Source organism: Sus scrofa, chromosome 15 (genome assembly GCF_054392235.1).
Source record: "Sus scrofa isolate SSC_HxYL_T2T_F1_AM1 chromosome 15, Sscrofa_HxYL_maternal_Yorkshire_Landrace_v2.0, whole genome shotgun sequence".
Lineage (NCBI taxonomy): Eukaryota > Metazoa > Chordata > Mammalia > Artiodactyla > Suidae > Sus > Sus scrofa.
Genome location: NC_139397.1, coordinates 127,839,769 through 127,863,644, shown reverse-complemented (window position 1 = coordinate 127,863,644; position 23,876 = coordinate 127,839,769). Strand labels below are relative to the sequence as shown.

Genomic DNA, 23,876 nt, shown 5'->3' with positions numbered 1-23,876 from the left:
ATAAGTCATGGGGAGCCATTCCGTCACTTCTCTTCACCAAGAGAAGTTAAAACACAAATTAAGGGAGTAAGAGAAATGTGTCACTTTCATAGAGACCCAGTTCTTCCTTGATGGTTTCCTCTTAGATCCAGCTAAACTTTTTGTTGTAAAGCTCATCATCCTAAACTTTAGGTAAATAAGTAGATACCTGCCAGGTAAGTATTGAGATGGACACTCCAAACTTCTCTTTTCCATATCAAGAAGAGTCTCTCCATAAAAACCATAAATGTGTAGCATATAATATTTCCTTTAGAAGAACTCTGCAGGCTGTAAGTTACTGATAAATATAATTCTCAGTTCTGGAGAAAATAGGCTGTGTTCCTTGGTTGACCAAATCAATCCAGTGCCTTTCAATATACAGCATTATAAAAGCTGTAATTTCATGCATTATTATGTGCAAATAGAATTTAAGAAAGCCTTTTATTTTATGTATAAAGAAAGGTATGTACCATAGAAGAAGAAGAATATATTTTCTACATTTATCATAAAGTTGTTTTCCAATCCCATTTGTGAACTGAGTCTATATTTTGGGCAAATGGCCATTATCATTAATCACCTAGAGCAGCCAGAACATGGCAGGGTGTGAAATGTAGATTGTCTTTTTTTCCTATTTTGAGAGTGGGATTGTGTTAAAATTTCCAAACACTGTGTAGGACTATTGCAACACAGAACACCAATGCAAACAGGGCAAATGACTAAAGAAAGTATTAAGAGAACAGACCAAGTAGGAGTGCTTGATTTGAAAGTGTCAGCCATCGGGGTTATGTGCTTATTTTTGTTTTTGTTACTAATAAGTGTTATTCTGATAAATATTTAGTATCTCCTTAATCCCCATGAATTCCTTTTTAAAAAATAGTGAATGACTCCCTAATCAGTTAAGTTGCACTTGAAAGTGGGGAAAAAAAAAAACCTATTACTTATGATGGATTTACTTCTATTTTCCAACTTCAGACAAAGTGAAAAAAAAGTTATTGCACATACTCAGATTTTTACTTAAATATGATTTCCTCTAGAATGTGTAGAAATGTTATATTTTTATTTACTTTATCTTCCTCCAGTCCTTTAGAATGACAGAAGTTGTGGTTCAGTGTGTATTTTCCACTGCTGTGGCTTGGGTCACTGCTGCTGTACATGTTCAGTCCCTGGCCCTGGAACTTCCACATGCCACAGGAACAGCCAAAAAAACAAACAAAAAAATAGAATGACAACAAAGGATAAGAAATTGAGATAAATAGAATATGTAAAAGAATGCATTTTCCATATATTTCAATTAGTCAAATCAATGCAAAGGAGTTTCCATTGTGGCTCAGTGGTTAATGAACCTGACTAGTATCCATGAGGGTATGTGTTCGATCTCTTGTCTCGGTCAGGGGGTTAAGGATCCAGCGTTGCCATAAGTTGTGACTTGGTTTGAAGATGCATCTAGGATCCAGCATTGCTGTGGCTGTGGTATACGACAGCAGCTGCAGCTCTGATTTGACCCCTAGCCTGGGAACCTCCGTATGCCACTAGTGCAGCCCTAAAAAGACTCCCCCCCAAAAAAAATCAAATGCATAAATATTCCTGAAGCATGAATTCATAAATTTAATGAATATGTGCACAGCATCTAGCACATACAAGACACCGTATTAGCCACTGAAGATAAAACAGAAGAAAATAAAGTCCCATTACCTGTGGAGCTTATGGATGCCTAGAAAAGAAACAGAATGGAAGTTAATTATATTTTGATGACTGTTACAAAGAACAAATAAAAAGAACTATTGAAATTATAAAAGTCTGAGTGGAATGGGTAGGGACAGAGTTAAGGAAAGATTCTCCAAGGAAATTATGATTAAAATAAGACTTGAAAAATAAGCAGATTGCCCATGTGAAGGGAGATGGTGGGAAATGGGTTTTAGATTAGCATGTGAAGAAGGCCTAAGGGGATAAAGCACAGGGCATCTTGAGGTGCTGAGAGAAGGCAGTGTGTCTAGGGCTTCGGGTGAGGGGCACTGAGGCTGGAGAAGTAGGCAGTGGCAGAGCATACAAAGTTCTATGGGTCATGAGCACACAAAGCTCATTCAGTACTTTAATAAGGACAATGGAAAGCCATTAAAGGACTTTAAGAAGAAGGGTGACTCAATTAAATTTTAGAAAGATTACTCTGGCTTCATTATAGGGTACAGAGGGAGCCCAGAGTCATTACACAGATTTTTTCTAATAAAGAACAGCAAAATTCCCCCAACACCATACAAATATCAGGTGATAACTTCATGAGGATAAATAAGCCTCAGCATTATGATTTTCTGAGAGTGATGCTACCTATATAACGTAATAATGGCTCTGACAGAGATCTTCAGTGAAAACAGAGATAAGTTCATAGGGTAGAAAATATTAATGAAACTTAAAAACAAGACTTACTAGTTGTTAGAAGAGGGATTTAAAAAAAAAAAAAATGGGAAAAGCCAAGAATAATCCGGATTTCACACAGAGGACTCAAGAGACATTAGATGCGCCATTAGAGCTGGTTTGGGGGAATCAGAGAATTTAGTCCTATGATTAACACAAAAGAAAAAAAGACGTTTCCTTGCCCTAATAAAATTAGTTAAAATCCCTAAATCTACATTCTAAAACAAAATAGAAATGATTTAAGTGATAAATGATATAATACTGATTTTATGAGTAATACAAACTCTGAGCTCAAGTGATCAGAAAGTAAATATTATGGAAATCATTTCACTTGAGCTGGGCTTTGATGAAATGGCTTTAAATTGAATGAAAGGGCAGTGGGCAGTTATATAAGTTCCTGTAGAAGAGGAGGAGTTATAAGAATGAACAGTCTTGGCAGATTCTGGATGGCCTTGCAAGCCAGAAATACAGGCTTGAGCTTATTAGTATGGCGTAGATATTATGGAATGATTGTAGCAAAATTTGATGTTCCTACTGATGGTAGTAAGTGATAGGCTAGAATTGACTGACAGAATATCAGATTGAAGCCAGAGAATGAAGACAGTGTGGCTGTGACAGAATTTCAGGCATAAATCAACATAGCTCTGAACCACAGAGATGTTAGTGGAAATGCATGGGAAGGGTACACATTTTTTTAAATATATTGTGAATTATTTAAACAAACAGGTAAGAATATAGAATTGAGATAATGAGCATCTATGTACCCACTATCCAGCTTTATTAAATCTTACCAGTAGTTTTTATTTGTTTCTAATTTTTTTCAGAGACCATATATAACTGATATTCCCTGTTTGCCTTTTGGAAGAGATAACCACTATTTTTAATTGAGTTTTTCAATTGCATAAATTTATATATTTACTGCATATTTATATATGAGTTACAATTTAGACATTGGTTTTTATACTTTACATAAATGACAAAAAAACAGTATATACTATTTTACAACTTATTCTTTTCAATCAACAACATATATGACATTTAACCATGTCAACGAATGATGTTTGTTCCTTTTAAACACTGTATAGTTTTGTTCTAAAATCGATATGATTTAATATTTATATTCCTGAGAAGCATTTAGGATGTTTTTAGTTCTGGCTATTTATTTATTTATTTATTTATTTTGTCTTTTTTGTCTTTTGTTGTTGCTATCTCTTGGGCCGCTTCCGCGGCATATGGAGGTTCCCAGGCTAGGGGTTGAATCAGAGCTGTAGCCACCGGCCTACGCCAGAGCCACAGCAACGCGGGATCCGAGCCGCGTCTGCAACCTACACCACAGCTCACGGCAATGCTGGATCGTTAACCCACTGAACAAGGGCAGGGATCGAACCCGCAACCTCATGGTTCCTAGTCGGATTCGTTAACCACTGCGCCACGACGGGAACTCCAGTTCTGGCTATTTAAAACAGCCTCAACATTCTTGAATCTCCATATGCACAAGTTCTTATGCATTTTCTCCTACTTATAAAGTTGTTTATGGGTAAGGGATTTGTTCCAGGACCCCTTTGAATACCAAAGGCCACAGATGCTCAAGTCCCTTATATAAAATGCCATAGTATTTGCATATAACCTATACAGAACCTTCTGTATACTTTAAATCATTTGTAGAATGAGTAGAACACTAATACTATGTAAATGATATGTAAATAGCTGCCAAAGTATGGAAAACTCAAGTTTTGCTTCATGGAACTTTCTGGAATTTTTTTTTTTTTTTTTGGGGAGCATTTTCAATCTGCGGTTGGTTAAAGCCACTGATGCAGAACTTATGGATATAGAGGGCTGACTGTACACCAAGAAGTAGAATTTGATGGTGGTATGGTAAAAGCATCTTCACATTTATTAGCTATTGTTAATTTATTCTCCAAAATGGTATTTTCTATTTTCACCAACTGCATTACATATGTTAGTGGATTTCCATATCTGCGTCAAAGCTTTGCCAATTTAATAGACACAATAATATTTCTAATTTAAGTTTCATTTTCATGATTGCCAGGGTATAGGCCTATGTACCTATCACGCTTCCTCCTTTGAAAATTATTAGATATTTTGTGTTCTTTGCTTTCTGCTGTTTTCTTGATTTATAGGAAATTTTTACAACTAATATTTTGTTACTGTGTTGCAAAAATTACTGATTCCAAGGTTTATTTCTTCTAGTCTTTATGGTATCTTTTAGAGCATATATAAAAAATATGATCAAGTATTTATGTATTTTCTTTATTGTTTGCAATTTTTTTTTATCTTATTTAAGAAATCCAGGGAGTTCCCATCGTGGCGCAGCAGAAACGAATCCAACTAGGAACGATGAGGTGGTGGGTTCGATCCCTGGCCTCGCACAGTGGGTTAAGGATCCGGTGTTGCCATGAACTGCGGTGCAGGTTGCAGAAGCATCTCGAATCCCGCATTGCTGTGGCTGAGGTGTAGGCTGGCAGCTACAGCTCTGATTGGACCCCGGGCCTAGGAACCTCTAGATGCTGCAAGTGCAGCCCTGGAAAAAAAAAAGAAATCCTGTCTTATTTAGAGGTCTTACATTAGATTTAGTTGTACACATTTAGGATCTCAATCTACTTGAAAATCTTGTTGGTTTGTGATGTGAGAAAGACATGATTTTATTTTATTTTTCTATTTTCCTATCACTACATAAAGCAATTTATTATTGCCCGTTTTTTTGTAATGCCAGCTATGTTATATATAAGATCATCTTATATGTATGGGTCTCTTTGCAGATCCTTTATTTTGTGCTATTAGTGTATTTTTGTTAATTTCACCATTTTAAATATTATAGTTCTCTGGTAAGTCTAGATATCTGGCAGATCAAGCTCTTCCCATGTTATTCATCAAAATTACTGTGTCTGTTCTGCCTATTTCTTCTTACATGTGAATTTCATGGATTTCAATTTTTATTTGAAAATAAAAAGTTATAGCTCTTCTTTTACAACTATTTTTCTCCTTATATGTGTCATTTGTATTTTGAATGTAGCATGACAATAATATCTATATTTAGTAGTTCACTTTCATGCTTATTTTATTGTGGTTACTGATATATTGGACTTATTTCTACTGTCTCACTTTGTGTTTTCTTTTTATTTTACTTTATCTTTTCTTCTTTTAGTTGGGTCAATTTTTCAGCATTATTCTTTTATTCCCCTGTGGTAGTGAGACTCTAAGTTGGCCCCCTGTGATCCTCTTTTGTATTTATGTCTTTATACAATCACTTCTCCTTGATTTTCTGCTAATGAATAGAAAATAGAAGAAGTAATGTATGTCACTTCCAAGAATAGGTTATACAAAAAGTCTTCGGCTTATGTCTTGCAAGGGCTCTTTCATTCTTTTTGGAATGCTTACTTTGGGGAAGCCAGCTGCCATGTCATGAGGCAGCCCTGTGAAGAGGCCCAGGTGAGTACACTTGAAAGCAGACCTGAGGCCAGCTGACAGACATGAGAGTGAGCTGAGACACAAGTAAGACTCATCAAAGATGTGGTCAAATAGACTAAGGAGTGGAGACTACTGGCATAAAAATAGTTGACATAATAATGATCTTCGGATGTGGGCAGGGTAGGAAGGAAAATGACAGAATATTTCAGATAGATATAGAACTGGGATATAAAAGACTCTTTGAAGAGAATGGGGGATACCAAGTGAGCAAGAATAGTAGAGGCAATCAGGCAATCCACACACAAAAGCAGGTTTAAAGTCAGGAAAGCTGGTAAGATACAGGGATTTAATATAAAAAGTTTAAGAACTTTCAACCCAAGAGAAAACATCTTGCTTCAGAGATGAAGAGGAAAGTTAGGGGATGTAAGACACAACACTGGGTATTATGGATCAAAAAGTTAAAGACATAGTCAAAATTATTTAGTTCTCTAAAGCCTTTATGCAAAGGCAGAAGATTTTGAGTATTATATACCTGAAAAAGCAACAGAATGTTTTTTTTTTTTTAAACCTAAATCACTTCCACAGATTTTGAAGTAACTTGAGGAAATTTACATGTTCTTAATAGTTTTATATATATATTGTCTTTTCTATGGCCACATCTATGGGATATGGATGTTCCCATGCTAGGGGTTAATCGGAGCTGTAGCCGCCGGCCTTCCCCAAAACCACAGTAATGTGGGATCAGAGCCGCGTCTGCGACCTATGCCACAGCTCACAGCAACGTCGGATCCTTAACCCACTGAGTGAGGCCAGAGATTGAACGCGCCACCTCATGGTTCCTAGTCAGATTCGTTAACCACTGAGCCATGACGGAACTCCCAATAATTATATTCTTAATTTGTTTTTTTAGAAAAGGCTCTGTGGAGAATTAGGAAATAAAAAAGACGTGCATTTATAGCCACAATTTTTTTGAAGGAAAGATTTGTTCTTTTTGAAAGAAATAATAAACTAAATAAACTAAATTATTTCTTGAAACAAAATTATGCAAACTAATATGTTTCACTGCTGCTAAAGTCAGCTAATCAATGAATGAAGGTAAAGAGAAAAACAGTGTATTTCTAAATTAGAATCTTGAATAAACCATTTTAAACCAATTATTTTAATTAAAAATTACAGTTCCCATTTAAATCATAAGTTTTCATAAACAAATGTCATGTTTTGCTTTAGTAGTATTCTTTTGTGACTTAGCCTATCCATTGTTTCTGTTAGGTTTGAATTCAGTCAATAGATTTTTTTTTTTTTGATAATAGGATACATTCACATAGCATAAGTCTTTTCCTACACTAAAAAAATATATATTCTTCAAAATGGAAAGATATTTTTGTTTATAAATTTCATCATCTTTCATTTTAATTTAACTCTATCTTGGATGTGTGGGTATATGTGTGTGAATATTTGGCATGATTTCCACTGCCCAAGGGGATCATTCTGTACAATCAAAGCAAAGCAGACTAACACACCTGTCACATTAACAATGATGGTCTTTGGCTTAGTAGCAGAATAAACAATACGATGTCATGAAAATCACCTGACAATTCCCTCATAGTAAAAGGAATCGTGTTGACTCTGAAAAACCTGGAATGGAACATCCCTGACAAAAAGCCAACATTCTCCGTGCTCTTGGATAAGTCTAAAGACCTGTATTCACAGGATATTTGAATTCTTAATATAGCCTTAAAAAGACAACACTAACAATAGTTTTGCCATTTTTGCAATTTCCATTGGTTATGTGTAACATGGTAGATTATGTCATGTGCCTGTGCCTTTTATCTCAAATATTTTTCCTATAACTTATTTACTTTATAATATTTATAAGATCCAGAATCATATTTTCAAATAAATAGTAAACTATACCTTTAGCTGTATAACATTTAGTAAAAAATGGTTTTGAATACAATAGTTCCATAAGCATAAGAAATTGTGTTGGTTTTATGATGTGTCCCCAAAACCTAAAATAATGACTGCCAAGAGGCAGATCCTTAAGAGGTATTTGTTGAGAGTTCTCATCATGGTGCAGTGGAAACGAATCTGACTAGCATCCATGAGGATGCAGGTTCTATCCCTGGCCTCGCTCAGTGGGTTAAGGATCTGGTGTTGCCATGAGCTGTGGTGTAGATCACAGCTGTGGCTGAAATCTGGCATTGCTGTGGCTGTGGCATAGGCCAGCGGCTACAGCTCAATTTGACTCCTAGCCTGGTAACCTCCATATACTGCGGGTGCACCCCTAAAAAAATAAAAAAAATAAAAAATAAAAAAAAAGAGAGAGAGAGGAGGAGAGGTGTTTGTTCGATGAATTGTATGGAAGACCGTTGACTAGTTGCTGGTGCTTAGTTATTATTTCTCTCAGATCCACAACCATCACTCAAAGACTGTACTATCGAATGTGTTTAAGTGGTATCTCGAAAATGCATAAAACTCTCCAAAACTCCAGCTCTTAACACTAATATAATGGTGTAGCCTATGTGTGTCTAACACTACAAAAATGTGTCATACTTATGTTGTGAGGATGAAACTGTATTGTCATTTGTTGTACAAGGAAAATGGTGTCCCCTAATACCCCAAGAGACCATGCGCAGCCCCACAGTTTAGCATAATGGTGAGAATTCCTCATTGTTCACCTTAATCAGCACCCCTTGGGTAGGCAGGGAATATTATAACTGTATTTATACTCACTTAGCCAAAGGCAAACACAGGAAATGTGTTAATGTAACCTGCAATTTGACCTAGATGATCTGTGTTTAAACACATAAAGACAATGACTTACATGGAGTTTTGTGGTCTATAAAAATCTTCACTTAACCATTCAGAGAAATGCCATTTTAGGGGTGTTAATTTTCATATCTAAACTAAAATGTAAAAATTTCCATTACTAAATTAAAAATGTAAACATTTTTAAATACAGAAGGAACTCCTATATACTTAGCATTTTGCAATGTATATGGCCCTCTGTACTTAATGATATCTATCATCTTACCTAGCTGTCTATATATCTATACTAGAGAGAAACAGACAGGTAAATAGAGATAGACAGGGATGCAGAGGTAGAGACAGAGAGACTCCACCTACTTAAGTGTATTTTCCAAAGGTTGAAACAGTTTTCCTCTGGTCACTAGTTAACCCATCAAAGGAGCAAGTATTCAGAGATGAAATGAAAATCATACACTGACAAAGAGTTCTCTAACTGGTGACAGACATAGAGTGACTATAAGATTACATGCATTTCTGAATGTCTATGTACTCAATCAAAGGTGTAAACATTTTAGGAAGGGCAAACATAGCCCTTGGTTAAAGAACTCAAAGTAATCAAAATCTTAATGAAACTTGAGAGAAGCCATCAATTTGACTACAGACTGAAATGAAATTCGGTGACAACAAAGAACAGAGACGACTAAGGAAAAAGAAAGATTGGAAATAGGAAGAGGAACAAAACTCAGGAGGCCTAATCAGATTCCATTCCCAAATGTGAGTGATCAGCAACACGCTAGTCAGCACGGAATGACATTGCATCAGAAATGTATTACAACTGCTAGCACAGTGGAGCTGGAGTCCCTCCTCCTAGAGCAGAGACCTCATGTCATCTGATGCTAATACTCCTTTTCAGAGCCAAAAGAAGGTGGTTCCTGGAGATTTCACCCTTTCAATAGCTGTCTATATGTAGCAGCTGCAGACCTCTGGCAGGATCTGCTTATACTTTCTGAGACCTGTATTTAGCCATGGACAATTACATGCTATCCTTTGAAGAGTTTGATGTTCATACTCACTTTTCATTATGCTTGAAAATGAGGATCGTCATTGTGATTACATATACATGAATAATTAACTATGCTTTTAATAAATAGCAGTTATTTAAAGTAAATACCTTTTTCCTAATAAGAGACTTTAAGCAAGAAAATTTAAGATATTACTGAGTTGCCTTTAATCTAAGCATGGAAAAGGCATAGCAGACTTGATAAACATTAATTAGCAACAACGATCATAAGGTATTAGCCTCATCAGTTCTGCAGAAAATGAGTCACTCCCGTGTAGTAGGGCCAGTGGAATTGGGACCTGTTTTTCTGACTTCTTATGGGAGAGGGTATCTATTCCCATAAGATCCTATAATTTTGACCTTAAGAACATATCTAGAGGAAATATCAGTGAAGCAAGCAAATGTGTGCAGGTAAACATTCCAATGTTGTTTGTAGTAGAAAAATATGGACATTAAATGGGTTTCCTTTAAACAAAAGAAATGTGATAAAAATACGTTGTTGTACATCCATATTACAGATGCAGTCACAAAAAAAGAAGTTTTCAAAAATTGGTAATGACATAGGAAAATATGCATAAGATTAAGTGAAAAATTTAATGTAGAGTATAATGTTAATGTTGTAAAAATATACATGTGTATGTGATAAAATGAAATGCATCTTTAATAAAAACCTTAATATTTTTTGAAAATGCAATGTTATTTTTTTTCTAGGAAATCCACTTGAATGAGCACTTTAGTTTCATGAATGTTAAACAAGTCTCCAGTCATTACCCTGAAGAAATGTGGGAAGACAATATTTACCTGACTGTGAATGGTAATATTTATGCTGAGAATGTATTGCAAATCATGTACATTTTTTTAGCAGCTTTGTCTTTAACTGCTTTTCTTGCCTCCTTGGTAAAAAATGTTCTTTGCTGTTTAAAGATTTTGAATACTCAGTGCCTGGGTATTCTGTTTATTCTCCTGGAATGAGTGTGTGTGTGTGTGTGTGTGTGTGTGTGTATGGGAATATTGCACATATCTTTGTTTAAAGTTACTCATAAAAAAAAGTTGGAATGGGGATTTTGAAAACCAGAGCAAATATATAAAGATATGCAAGAATAACTATGCCATGCTAAAGATAAATCTAACTAAAAAAAAAATTACACTAGGTGCTGGGCCCTATAAATATTCAGCTTTTATCTAAAACTAGATATCTTAACACATACAAGTGTTAGGTAGAGTCTTTTGCTTGTCCTATCTGTTCAGAGAACTAAGATCCAACCACATGTACAAGAGAAGTTCCCCTTAAAGAGGGTTTTTGTTTTGTTTGGCTTGGCTGCTCCCTCAGCATGTGGAAATTCCTGGGCTAGGAATCAAATCTGGGCCACAGCAGCAACCCAAGCCTCTGCAGTTACAACACTGGATCCTTAACCTGTGGTACTACATGGGAACTGCTAAAAAGGAGTTTTACTTACCCTATTTATAGATCATTTTAGAATATGACAAATCCTACATAAATTTAAAGTTGTAAAGATAAACCTTGGGCAGTGAGAAAAAAAAATTCCTGTTTTCTGAGAGATTTCTGGGCTTTGGACAGACATTCAGGGGGAGTGGCCAACAGGAACTAGGCAGAGAGGCATCTGACCTAGGTATTCTTTGTCTTAAGTCTGTAGACGCCAAGGGTAGCCAAATGTAATAGGACATAATAAATTATTCTACTGACATGTATTCTTTTTTTTTTTTTTTTTTTTTGTCTTTTTGCTATTTCTTTGGGCCGCTTCTGCGGCATATGGAGGTTCCCAGGCTAGGGGTCGAATTGGAGCTGTAGCCACTGGCCTACGCCAGAGCCACAGCAACGCAGGATCCGAGCCGCGTCTGCAACCTACACCACAGCTCACGGCAACCCCGGATCATTAACCCACTGAGCAAGGGCAGGGACCGAACCCGCAACCTCATGGTTCCTAGTCGGATTCGTTAACCACTGCGCCACGCCGGGAACTCCAGACATGTATTCTTGAACCTACATGGAGATTTTTTTATGTATCAAGTCACTACAGTGCCATAGAAATTCAGTAAAGGGTCTGTCCAACTCTTGGGCCAGAGAGGCTCCCTTTCTCAAGGCCAGTCATATTTAGCAGAAGAGTCAAAGAGATAAAGAGATGGGATTTTAGGCAGTCCTTCAGGTTTCCAATCTAAAAAGGCAGCTAAAATATCACATCACATGTAATGAGATAGAGAAAAATACAATTAATCAGAACTCTTTTAGGTAGAAAGTAATATTTTGATAAGTCACTAGTTTTGAATTTAAAACCCACAAGAAACTTGTGTAGCAATGGAATGCTAAGCTACCTTTTAAAGATGATATTATAGGTAATTTGGGTACAGAGGTGTGAACTTCTAGAGCCAGCACTAAAACACTTGGAACAGCACGTACAGTCACCTTCCCTAGCAGTGCTCAGCCTCTTCTCTACATAATTAAAGATACTCAGAAATGATCACCTGGCATCAGATCACTAGCCTTCTTGGGATGCCCAACCCTGGGGCTGCCCCAGACAGCTATATGCAGGGTCTGGCTCTGGGAAGCCAGAATGGGCCCAGATCCGAAGTTCAAAATCTGCACTCAAAGGAGTGTAAAGAAGAAACTGGAACTGAAGAAGTATAGTAGCCATCCACAGGGGATTGGGTTCAGGACCCAATATCTTTTGATACTCAAGTCCTTTGTATGAAATGCATGGTATTAGCATATAACCTATGCATATCCTCCTGTGTACTTTAAATCATCTCTATATGACATATAATGCCTAGTACAATGTAAATGCTATGTAAGTTATTGCCAGGAAGCAGCAAATTCAAATTTTGATTTTTAGAACTTTCTGGATTTTTTTCTAAATATTTTATATTCCCAGTTGGTTGAATCCACGAATGAACTCTCAGAAGGCAGAGATTTGGGTTTGGTTTTGTTTTATTGTTAAATTCCTTGTGACTAAGAGTGCTCTGCACATACTAGGTGCTGATTGTTATTTATTGAGGATATGAAAGTAACTTCATTTATATTCGTGTGCTAGAAGTAGTCAGACAATTGGGCTTAATATATAAATGAATATACATATATATGTCCAATTGTACTACACATCTCTGTACAGCAGTACAAGGAAATTTGCTAAAATATTAACATTTTCATCCCTGGTTCAAGCCACTGCAAGTCATGATTTTGTTCCCTTTTTCATATTTTTCTACATTTGTAATTTTACCTATTTGAATTAATCAAAGAATGCTACAAGAAATTCAATTCAAAATCCATAGAAATACATCCCAATATAAACAAAAATACTTAATAATTAGCAGATTATAATCACAAATGTCTTATGTTTAAAAAACACTCAATTATCTCAAACCCTGTTCCATGTTTCATAAACACAGGTCTTTTACGTGTACAATTTACCAAGTTCCCTATCAGAAAGGAGCATTGCTAAAAGCAGATATCAAAAAGCTGATGGGGGAAAAAGAGCATTTATTTTTTCCCCTACCCTACAGAGTGGAACTTAAAAACAAATAATGGCCAAAGTACTCTAACTGAGGCTAAGGCCCTGTAAGTGATGCATTTCCCTCCAGACAGCAATAGGATGCCCCTTGAGAATCTCTGCCTTTGTCTTAACCTATGTTCTAAAGTAAGCAACCACACTGCTAGTAAACATAGTCCTTTTTTCATTGCTCTACTTTCAGCTAGGTATAACTTCATAATTACGGCTTGAAAATAATTTTATCTTCCTAAGTAGAATCTGTGTATTTTTGCTCTGATATTCTATCTATTGACATAAAATTGTCCTAACTTTCTTTCCTCATAAAGTCTCTCCTCATGTACTGATCAAAAGTCTTTCCACAGGGAAGAACAAAGAGATCTATGCAGATTGGCCATTTTAATGAAAAGGCCTTTTATTCCCTAGTCTGCTTCAGCTTTGATATCTTTCACAAATGAGCTAAAGGGCAATAAAATGTCAAAAGAAAGGAGGACAAATACCTTCCAGGATTAATGGCTGTTTCACCTCCCTCCAGACATGCATCTTTTTTAGGAAGGCAGGAGGAGTACGCTTGAGGAGTTTAGAGAAACTGAGCAAACATCAGGGTTGCTTTCATGTGTTCTCATTACAAATTAATAAAGTATTGGGAAAGGCACTCATCACAGCAATTTCTATGGCTCTAGTTTCTGAATTCTTCAACTGGAAACACTTGACAGAGAAGTGATTTCTGAAAGATGCCCAAGACTTTCATTGAAACAAACTTACTTTATGGCATATCTCTAAGGATCAGCAATTCACAAGCACAGTTAAAAGGGGACAGGTAAATTCCCCAACCCTAAATTCTTCCCCCTGAGGTCCATTTTTTTTTCAGTGTCTTCATCCAGCAAATATGCATTGATTGCCCATGCCAAGATGGGCACTGGATCTTCAGTTGACAAGGGAGAAGAGGTTTATACTCTAGTGTTGAATACCTTCGATGGAATAAATAAAAAAATGAAAGTAAACACACAAGTGGAAAATGAAGGGAGACTGGATTCGGGACCCTAGAGATCACAGGATGCCATAGGTGGAATGGAGAAGAGCAGCAGGGGCGTGGTTGGTCCGTCCGGCTGTTCTAAGATGACGACTTTCATGACAAAGTGCAGGATGGTAGGGGGTGGAAGTGGCCAGGAGGAAAGCATTAAGAGTGGGATCATTCAAAGATGAATAGTCTTTTGAATATTTTACTAGAAAATGTGCTTAAATATCATACATTACATTCACCTGTGTATGGGTGTAATCAGTGCATCTTCATAGCCATTCTCTGGATACTTTCAGGAGAATTTTACAGGGTAAGAGGAGCATAAAGGAGTGATTTAAGTTGCAGGTTTGTATCCACCTCCACCCTCACTAAAGGTCCAATATCAATGTGATGTGTGATTTTTTTTCAGTCCTCAGAAATAAGATCGTCAAGTCAAGACCAGAGTCAAGCAGATGTTTCCCAAATTAGGTCTGTATTGCAGGTATTCCTCTGGCAGTTGTTTGTTCTCTGTTGTGCATAACAATGCCCTTGATATGCCTCCGAAAGCCTGAAGTGCTGTATCCTATTCCCACAGATGTGAATTCTTGAGTTTCAGTGTGGGATCCTAGAAAGTGCCTTCTTGGGTGATTCTGATACTGATAGTGAAGGGATTGTATCTTGAGAAAAGCAACTCTCAAAATTTCAGCAATATGGCCTAGATTTTGCCTAAGACTTGACATCATAAGTGGTTTAGCCTAAAATTGAGGTGGGTAGCACAGCCCTATACTCTCCTGTCCCAAAACCACTGCTAATGCACAAGTACTTCTGTATGTATTGGAGAAGCTTTTTTCCACAAAGGTAGAGGTTTACAAAAAGGCTCCTTTCCTCTAGCAGAAATAGCTCTGAACCAGGGTTCACAGTTTGCCTACAGGAGAATGGACTGGATTTCAGCTGCACTGACCTGCTAGACTAGGTTGGGCTTTTCAACCCCAAGCCTACCCAGATACAGGCTGCAGTCCTGCCACAATCACAGAGCAAGTAACTCAAAATCAAAATGGGCATCTAAACCAGGACTGCCAAGTATTTTACTTAAGATGGAATTAATCATTTGCAAAGATTCTTGTCTTTTTTTTTTCTCCTATTGCTCAGTGCCCACAGCTAATTTTACCGGTTTTGTGTTGATGTTTTATTTGGCAATGTAATTTATAAAATAGGAGAGATACATGGTAGAGATATTCTATATATTCTACTGGTTTCACCAAACTCAATCCAGGAAATTCTCAGCTCTTTGCTAACATCTTTTGCAGGTTCTTTCTTCACCAGCCAACTTCACATTCTTTAAGATTCTGTCCAAATCCCCTTTCTTTTATCTCTCTACATTTTCCCCTGGATAATCTATCCGTATCTATGACTATAAGCACCATCACTAATAATCTAGAGATTTGTAACTTAGAATCTGCTGTGAATTCTAGACCTCTTAGATGTTTGCATTTGAATGTATCGAGAAGAGCATGTCCAAAAATAAATTACTGACCCATCTCTTTCAAATCTGTACCTATTTTCTAATCTATGTGCCCAATTAAAGCTGAAATCTGGGCAACATTCTTGATTTTTTTCCCTCCTGTTAGAGCTGAAAATCTAAATAGAAACTGGTGATGCAACCCAAAGGTTAGCAAAAGAGCCAAGGGATGATATGGTGTTACAAGGGACTGGAGCCTTGGAGCATCTGGCAGAATCTGTAACCAAAACAAGCCAATCTGGAGTCAGTTAAGCCACGGGCAAAATGCTACACCTGCAGAAATGTTCTTTCTTCCAAACTCCAACTAGCGTCTTATGTCTGCAAGCCACATACAGCACAGAAACACAGTCTGAAGTGCAGAATGGAAAAGGAAAAAGATGAACAATGGGTCTGAGGGCACAATTGCCAAAACAAAAAAATACTGCTAAAAATTTACCACTTTCCTACAAGCCGTCTGTTTTACTTCTCAGGCTTATAACATGTACCCATTCAATTTGTGCTCCATATAGCTGCCAGAGTAATTCTTTCTCAAATATAAATTGGAACTATTTCAAATGTAACTGTTTACCTTCATTCCTTTCTCACCTGCTTAAAGCACATCAGTGACTTCTCGTTGTACTTCAAATTGCAAACACTTAACCATGGCCTGTAAGGCCCCCTAATCTAGGTCCTACTGATCATTTCAAACTCATCTCTGACCCCTATCCATCTCACGCATTCCATTCCACAGATGCTAACCTCCTTTTAGCCTCTGGAACATGCCAAGCTCTTTTCATCCTTAAAGCCATGGAAGACTTGCTTAGTTACTGAATGGCTGCCTCTTCTTATTTTCCAAAGCTGATATAGTGCCACTGCCTTAGGTGGCATGGCTGGATAACTGCATCTAAGTAGCACATGCCCCACCAACATTTCTATTTTATTCATAGGTCTTTTCTCAGTTTATATTTTTGTGTTTCTTTATTTGTTCCCATTTTCCACCATTATTTAGGTACCAAGAGATAAAGAACAGAGAGCATGTCAATTTCTATTTTGCTATACCAGAATATAGCAGAGTATTTTGTACATTATCAATATTCAAAATGATTACTGAATAAAGGAATGAATATATGTATCCAGAGAGGACTTGATCATGAATTGGAAGTTAGATATATTAAGAGAAAGTGTAACTATAAAATAAGAAAAAATCTGAACGGACGCCTAGTATTTTTTCTAAATAATCATTATTATAGAACATGGCAATTATAGTACTAAGGATATTGATTAAGTTTATCAAATACCCACCACGGAAGAAAAAATTTCCTGGTCGTGTTAGAGAAATCCAATAACCATATGTACTTGCAGCAGTTGTAATGAGTCATAGTTTTTGGTTTGTTTTTACTTCCAGTAGAGCAGTGTTTCTGAAGATTCCAACTAAGTCTAAGGTAGATTTGAGATTTTCTATTTTTAACAAGCTTCCAGGTGATTCCCAAGCTACTGGTCCAGAAACCACATTTTTTTGTAGCAAGAGAACCATCAAGTTGATGAATTAGACTTACATGAATGTTTTCCAATGTCTACACCTTTTAGCTTCTCTGCATTCTGAGCTGGAAAGTAGAAAGAAACTACAAAATCAATAAGATGCAATGTTCAATTAGTCTAATAAGTCTCTTGGCCACATTTAGTTCATCTAAAATTATGGTCTCAACCTCTATTTACTTTACAATAGCATTTCCCTAACAGATTTTGTAGCTCAAATTTCCATCATTAAAACATTAACTAACTCATGTTTGAGAACTAGCAATTAATGTATAAATCAATAATGGTAACCTTCATTTGTATAGTGCTTTCCAGCTTCCATAGGATTTTCAGGTACATTATTGTGTTTAATCCACACAGCAATCCAAAATATAGCCAAGGCAAGAATCATTAACCTTCCACTATAGTAAAGGAAGTTGATGTAGAGAAACATTAACTGTGATAATAATCAGTAATATATTCATAACATTAAGTTTATAAATGACTAACATCTATTAGCTAATTTGATTTGCATAATGGTCCTCAAAATCAGATAAATATCTGTTCTTGGTTATTGGTCATATTCAGCTACCATGTCCCAAAACATTTTTTTACATCGTTTTTATTGTGTCTGTTTCCTTGGCTACCATTAGAGAAAAAAAGACTATGGGTATCTGAAAATTTGGATTTGAATCCTTGCTCTATTATTCATTACCTATGAGACCTTGTACAAATGACTTCACTATTTTGCAGCCCTGTGATCTTATGTAAATTGAAAGGAATAATAAATTCTATTAGAGAGAACTACATTCTTTCCTAAGTTTCCAAAATAAAATAAAATAAAAAAGGTGATATCTACTCTACTTCTTAGAAAGGAATGGTTTTGAAGAAATGCCTTGGAATTATCTCTGTCTAACCCCCTTATGTTATATACACCTCCCTGAAGGATGTAGAAATTGATCCATCTGATTGGATAGGAAGAGTCTGACACCATTAATTACATCTTTCTATTGAGAAGGATTATGTTATTAAAATGATTATTCCCATCTGTTGTCCATGATATCTTGTGTGCAAAAACAAAGCATTCTCTTCCTATATTCATACTTTAATGCTGCTGATGAGGCCTGAAGATTTTCTTCTAGAAGCAAATTTGGAAGAACAAATCAGTCAAAATTTAGAATCTGAAGTTTCTCTGAGTTCAAAGTTACAGGAGAGTTTAGATTATTTCAAGCAGCTGGCAAGGTGTCTTTCCTGAAAACGTTATCTACTTGCAGATGGGGAACATAGTCTAAATTCAGGGGGAAAAGTAATAGTCCAGGAGGCTCATTTGTAGGTGCATTAGCCAATCTTGCTGTCCAGCTGGCAACCTCAGACACAAATGTCTACTTCTCACTTGGTTTAGTGCTTAGAATGGAGATAGGGTGTAATTAATTATCATTTCTCAGAGAAAACCCTATTGCTACTTTGAGGAGCTCTTAGGAGAGTGAAAGATACATTGTGTTGCACTATAGGAAACAATTAATGGATCTACTACTGTTAATATTCAAATCTGAATTGGCTCATTTTAATGGGAATGATAAATTTGCATGTCAATACAAATAAAGGAGAAGGGACAAAACAAGGGCAAGTGAGACTATATGGGAGGCACTTTGTCATTTATGAAGATATGAGTACTGATTTTTAAATTTAACAAATCAACAGGGCAAATTCTTGAATATTATCTTTAGCTCTATTAAAAAGTTGAAGTTCAAACAAGTGATTTCCCCAAGGCCATATATTTGACAAGTGTCAGGGCTATGACATAAAGCAATGAATTTTTATTAATAAGTGTGTTTTTTCCCTTTGTGATTCATTTCCTCAATCCCAATAATCTCACTGCTTCTACTTTATAAAAATAACCAAAAGATAATATACAAATCAAAAAAATATATACTACCCAGTATTATGCTTTGAGGTTTTACTATTTATTAAGTATCATTTGTGGACACCATGAATTTTTTATTATGTATGTATTTAATTTTTAAAATGTCTCAACTTATACTTCACAATCAAACTTTACTACTTACTATAATAATTATCTATTTGCATTTATAAATTTCATTCTGAGTCAGAGATTAAATAAAAGAAAAAAATCACAATAAGAATAACTTAGGCTCAGGTCCAGAAAATTGATAAACTTATAAAACATCCCTGATGTGAGGGCCATCTCCTTTCAAGGAAAAAGAAAAAAAATCAATAGGATGAATGACTTGGGACCATTAGAACTGAGATATCTCTGGAGAAGTGAAAAAACATCCCCTAGGACCAGATTGTTTCTGGGTCACATTAAGGCAAGAAAGCTTCTACTGAATCAGAAATATCATCGCTATTTCATACAACTGAAAAAAAAACCCTGTTCTTAAATAAAAAACTAGACAGTTAAAAGGGGGAAAAGGCCAAATATTTCTCCTCACTAAAATCTAGATCAAGAACAAAAGAGCTTTGAAAATGGGCCAAGAGGATTCATGAAAAAAATAATTTGGAATGAAACAATCCAGAACATGCAGTGAGTTTACATATTACCTTTTACTTCATTTGTGACTGTACATACAAAAATATACAATGAGTTGATTAATATTAGCACAAAATGTAGTTGAGTATACGTTGAGTACACTCTCAATTAGTACTCAGAATTTAACAGACACGCTAAATTCCTGATGCATCTCTCTCAGGTGGGTCCTGGATGTGAAAAAAAAAAAAAATACCGGGACAAATAATCGCATGTAGTATCACGATTCTTTTCTAAAGTATTCTAGTGAACTGCCCCATGATTAAGTTTATATGCATCCCATTTAGTTCCTATTTTAATCAACTTCATGCAATTTTGCAAAGGTATGTTAAGTCTTTTCAGGATAAACAAAAATGAGTGAGACACTCTACTGATCCTTGAGTCCTTTTTAAGATGGGAGTTGAATCCTACAGCAATTTAATACAATCTACATGACGATAGCATAATAGGGGTGTGTATATATATATATATATAATAGAATCAGCCAGGAAGAGGCATTATGGAGAAGGGGGCATGGCATAGAAAGAAAGCACAAAAAGATTAAAATAGCAGAAATACTGTAAAGTGGACACTTTTCTCAATTGCTAGACTCTCTCTGGATAACCCTTTGAATCACATGGTCTTGTTCTCAAGAAATTTCAAATCACAAAACTCAGTGCTGTGACCTAAATCTGGTTGGAAGTTGGAATGTTTCCTGGAGCACCTAACACACAATGTGCCACACAGAGGGCACTCACTGCTTGGCCACTGCATGATGTCTCTGCTAGATCATTTATTCTTTAAATGCTTATAATTGTAGATCACTGATTATCAAAAAATGAGTGAGTGTTCACAATAATTTACAGAAAAGGTAGCACACAAATAAGAAACAGAAAAGAAACCTGTTAATCATACGGGATGACCTAGGAAATAGAGCAGAAAAGCATCAATGTCATGAAGGCATGAAGTGAGGTAACATGCTAGCTTCTGAGCAAGCACTTTCATTAAAACATGCCAGGTCTGGAAAATAGTGAGGAAACTTATTTTTAGGGTGCAGAGAGCATATTCTCAGGTCTTAGAAAATGGTGTGAATTCAGTGGGCTTCATTGGAAAAAATCAATTACATTACATAGGAAGCAAATGATAAGAGACAGAGTAAAAGCTTCCCATATTCAAAAAGAAAAAGGAAAAAAGAGAGAAAGAAAGCAAGGAAGGAAAGAAGAAATCCTCATTTTGCATGACTTCACCATATTTATTTAATGGAATATAATGCAGACATAAAATACTAGAAATTTCCCATATCTTTTTTTTCAGATATTTCAAAATATATCACTTAAGAAGTAAATGTAGGAAATGTTATTTTAAAATCCTACACTAAAATCAGAAAAAGAGGCTCTAATAAAAGGTTGGACATGAAAAGAAAAAGTTTTAAAATTAAAAAAAAAAAAAAACACAAATTCAAGGAGACAGTGACTTTGAATTTTCACGTTCATGATATGCAAAATATATCACATTGTCTGAGGTAGGGTGAGCAAATATTATTATCTTATTTTACAAAAGAAAAATGATAAAAATAAATTTAAATTTATTGGGCATCCTTTCTGGTAATATTCCTATGAGAACAAGTTGAGAAGCTGTGCAAAATTAAATTTAGAAGGAAAAAAAAATGTTTGAAGGCATCAAAAAGCTACTAAGGCAGCCAGGACTGAAGAGTCCAGGCTCCATAAGAGAAGGGAAGGATGTTGAGATAAGTCCAATATCTGGTGGTGCATTTTACCTCCTGGCATTTGCTGATTGGTAAATGGCATAAGACCAAAAGGGTAAGAGGTGGAACAAAGATTAATGGCTGAAAGCCTTGGAATCTGAGCCAAGCTTCTGGCATGAAAAGGATGTGGAGACAAACAGTGGAGTCTGGAACTTTCAAAACACCCCAGATTAGAGACCAAGACACTGGGCAGAAGGAAAGTACAATAAGGTAAACCCAACATTCTGTAGCTATTTTCCCCTTAAGGCATTTCATCATTTATAACACAGAATGAGAAGCTAAGAACTAAGCAGGGATCTGGGAACCCGGGAGAACAGGAGTGGTTTTCCACAACCTCAAAGAGCAAGTGACACACACAAAGAAAGCCCACGTCCCACAAAGGAAGAGCATATCTGAAACATACTCTAGACTTTGAGTTTGAATCCTGAAAGACAGCATCAATCTGTAATTTGCATTATTTGTACGATTTTCATACAGGGACAGACATTCAGTACGATTGGGAGGCATGCCAGAAGACAGGAAGAAAAGACCAAAACCAAGAGAAAAAGGACAAAAGAATTGGTGATTTGGGTATTGGAATTATCAGAACTGTACTTTAAGATAACTGTGATTGGAGTTCCCGTTGTGGCTCAGCAATAACGAACCCAACTGGTATCCATGAGGACATGGGTGCGATCCTGGCCTCGCTCAGTGGGTTAAGGGTCCGGCATTGCCATGAGCTGTGGTGTGGGTCCCAGATGTAGCTCAGATCTGGCATTGCTCTTGCTGCAGTGTAGGCCAGCAGCTGCAGCTCTGATTCAGCCCCTAGCCTGGGAACTTCCATATGCCATGGGTGGGGCCCTAAAAAGACAAAGAATAAATAAATAACTGTGATTAATACTTGCAATAAAATAAAGAGGACTTCACCAGAGAATAAGAATCTATAAAAAATACCAAATATAAATTTGAAAATTGCTGAACATATATTCTTTTAAAGGGTCTTTGGTGCATTAAATAAAGACCATATGTTGGGCCTTAAAATAGATTAAAACAGAATATGCTCTATGACAGTTATGAAACTATGCTAAAAATAAACTGGAAACAAATACAAAAGGAAAATCGCCAATTCTCTGGAAAGTAATCAATAAACTTCTAAACAACCATAGATTAAGCAAAGCATTATAATGGTGATATTAAAGTGTTTTGAATGGGATTGAACTAAAGCAATGTTTAGTGGGAAATGCATTGCCCTAAACAAATATATTATATTGAGAGTCAATAATTTATTAACCATCCAAAAAATCTGAAGAGTAAATTAAGCTTGAAGTTAAAGAAAATGAAAAACGACATAAATTTATAAATCAAGTATATATGAGAAAAATCTTAAAATTGATCCCCAAATAGCTGATAGACAGATGACTAGAAAATTTAAATAATTGTATAAATGCTAAGGAATATGATTCTATGATCTTCCCCAAAAGAAAATCCTAAGCCAGGAAAACACAAAGCTCACACAAAATTGTCAAGATATAGAAAGAGGGATATTCACTATTCATCTAATTGAATGAAATCAGTGTAACATCCTTAAAACCTGACAAGAATAATACAAGATGGGTAAACTTTATCCCATCTCTCCTAAAAAAGAATACATAACAACATACTTCACAAATTTAAAGTTGGATAATCAGAATAAAATCTATTAATATTATGGCATTAACTGAGTAACAGAGAAAATTATATGACCATTCCCTATAAATTCAGAAAAAAAATTTGTTAAAACTGTCTGGTAGACAAGAGCATTCAATAACGGACTGTGCCAAGCTTCCCATCCACTCATAACAGCATCGTACCAGGGCTGTACTACTGGGACTAGGGGCACAGAAAGTATTACTACTGTGCAGATTAGGAAACTATGCCTGAGTCAAGGTAAACCACAGAACTAGCCATAGAACAAGCTGCCTGGGGAAAATGTAAGACACTGAATGAAGAGGAATTAATTGTGCTGAAAATACCCTTGCAGAAGGCAAGGGCCATGTTGGAGACAGCTATGTTTTGGGCACTAAAGTTGGTGGGCAAAAATTCCATATGAGAGATGTTTCCACCATGCTGCTGGGACCATGCCTTGGAAAGAAAGATACAAACATAGTTTCTGGAGATTTCCCAGAACAGATGCTCAGAACAGAGGACCTGGAAGGATGGTTATTTGTAAGTGACATCATTGGTGACAGAATTTTAACAAATTCAAGTTTTCTTAGAAGAAAGATTCACAATCTCTCCAGGATAGAAGAGCTGTAAGAAGGTGCAAAGAAACCGTGATGTGCATCATAGTCCTGGCCTTAGGGGCTATAACTGAAGGTAGGAGAAAAATAAGCTATGCGGATGCTATTAGGTACTATAGCTGAGGACTTCTAGAAGGTCTACAGTAAGT

General features: G+C 36.1%; 1 long non-coding RNA gene across 7 annotated transcripts in view; it reads right to left on the bottom strand.

The window, feature by feature from the left end:
- Nucleotides 1-23,876, bottom strand: part of LOC106506349 (uncharacterized) — a 411,165-nt gene that overhangs the window by 292,043 nt on the left and 95,246 nt on the right. For 2 of the 7 annotated variants that reach the window (XR_014829253.1, XR_014829256.1), the window contains 2 exons: nucleotides 17,219-17,266; nucleotides 12,591-15,900 (listed from right to left, as the gene is read on the bottom strand). The exons of 3 other annotated variants lie outside the window; for them this stretch is intronic. This is a non-coding gene — a long non-coding RNA (uncharacterized LOC106506349). Of the gene's footprint in view, nucleotides 1-12,590; nucleotides 15,901-17,218; nucleotides 17,267-23,876 lie in introns of those variants that run through there. 2 more of the 7 variants (XR_014829255.1, XR_002339160.2) reach the window with 2 other exon arrangements.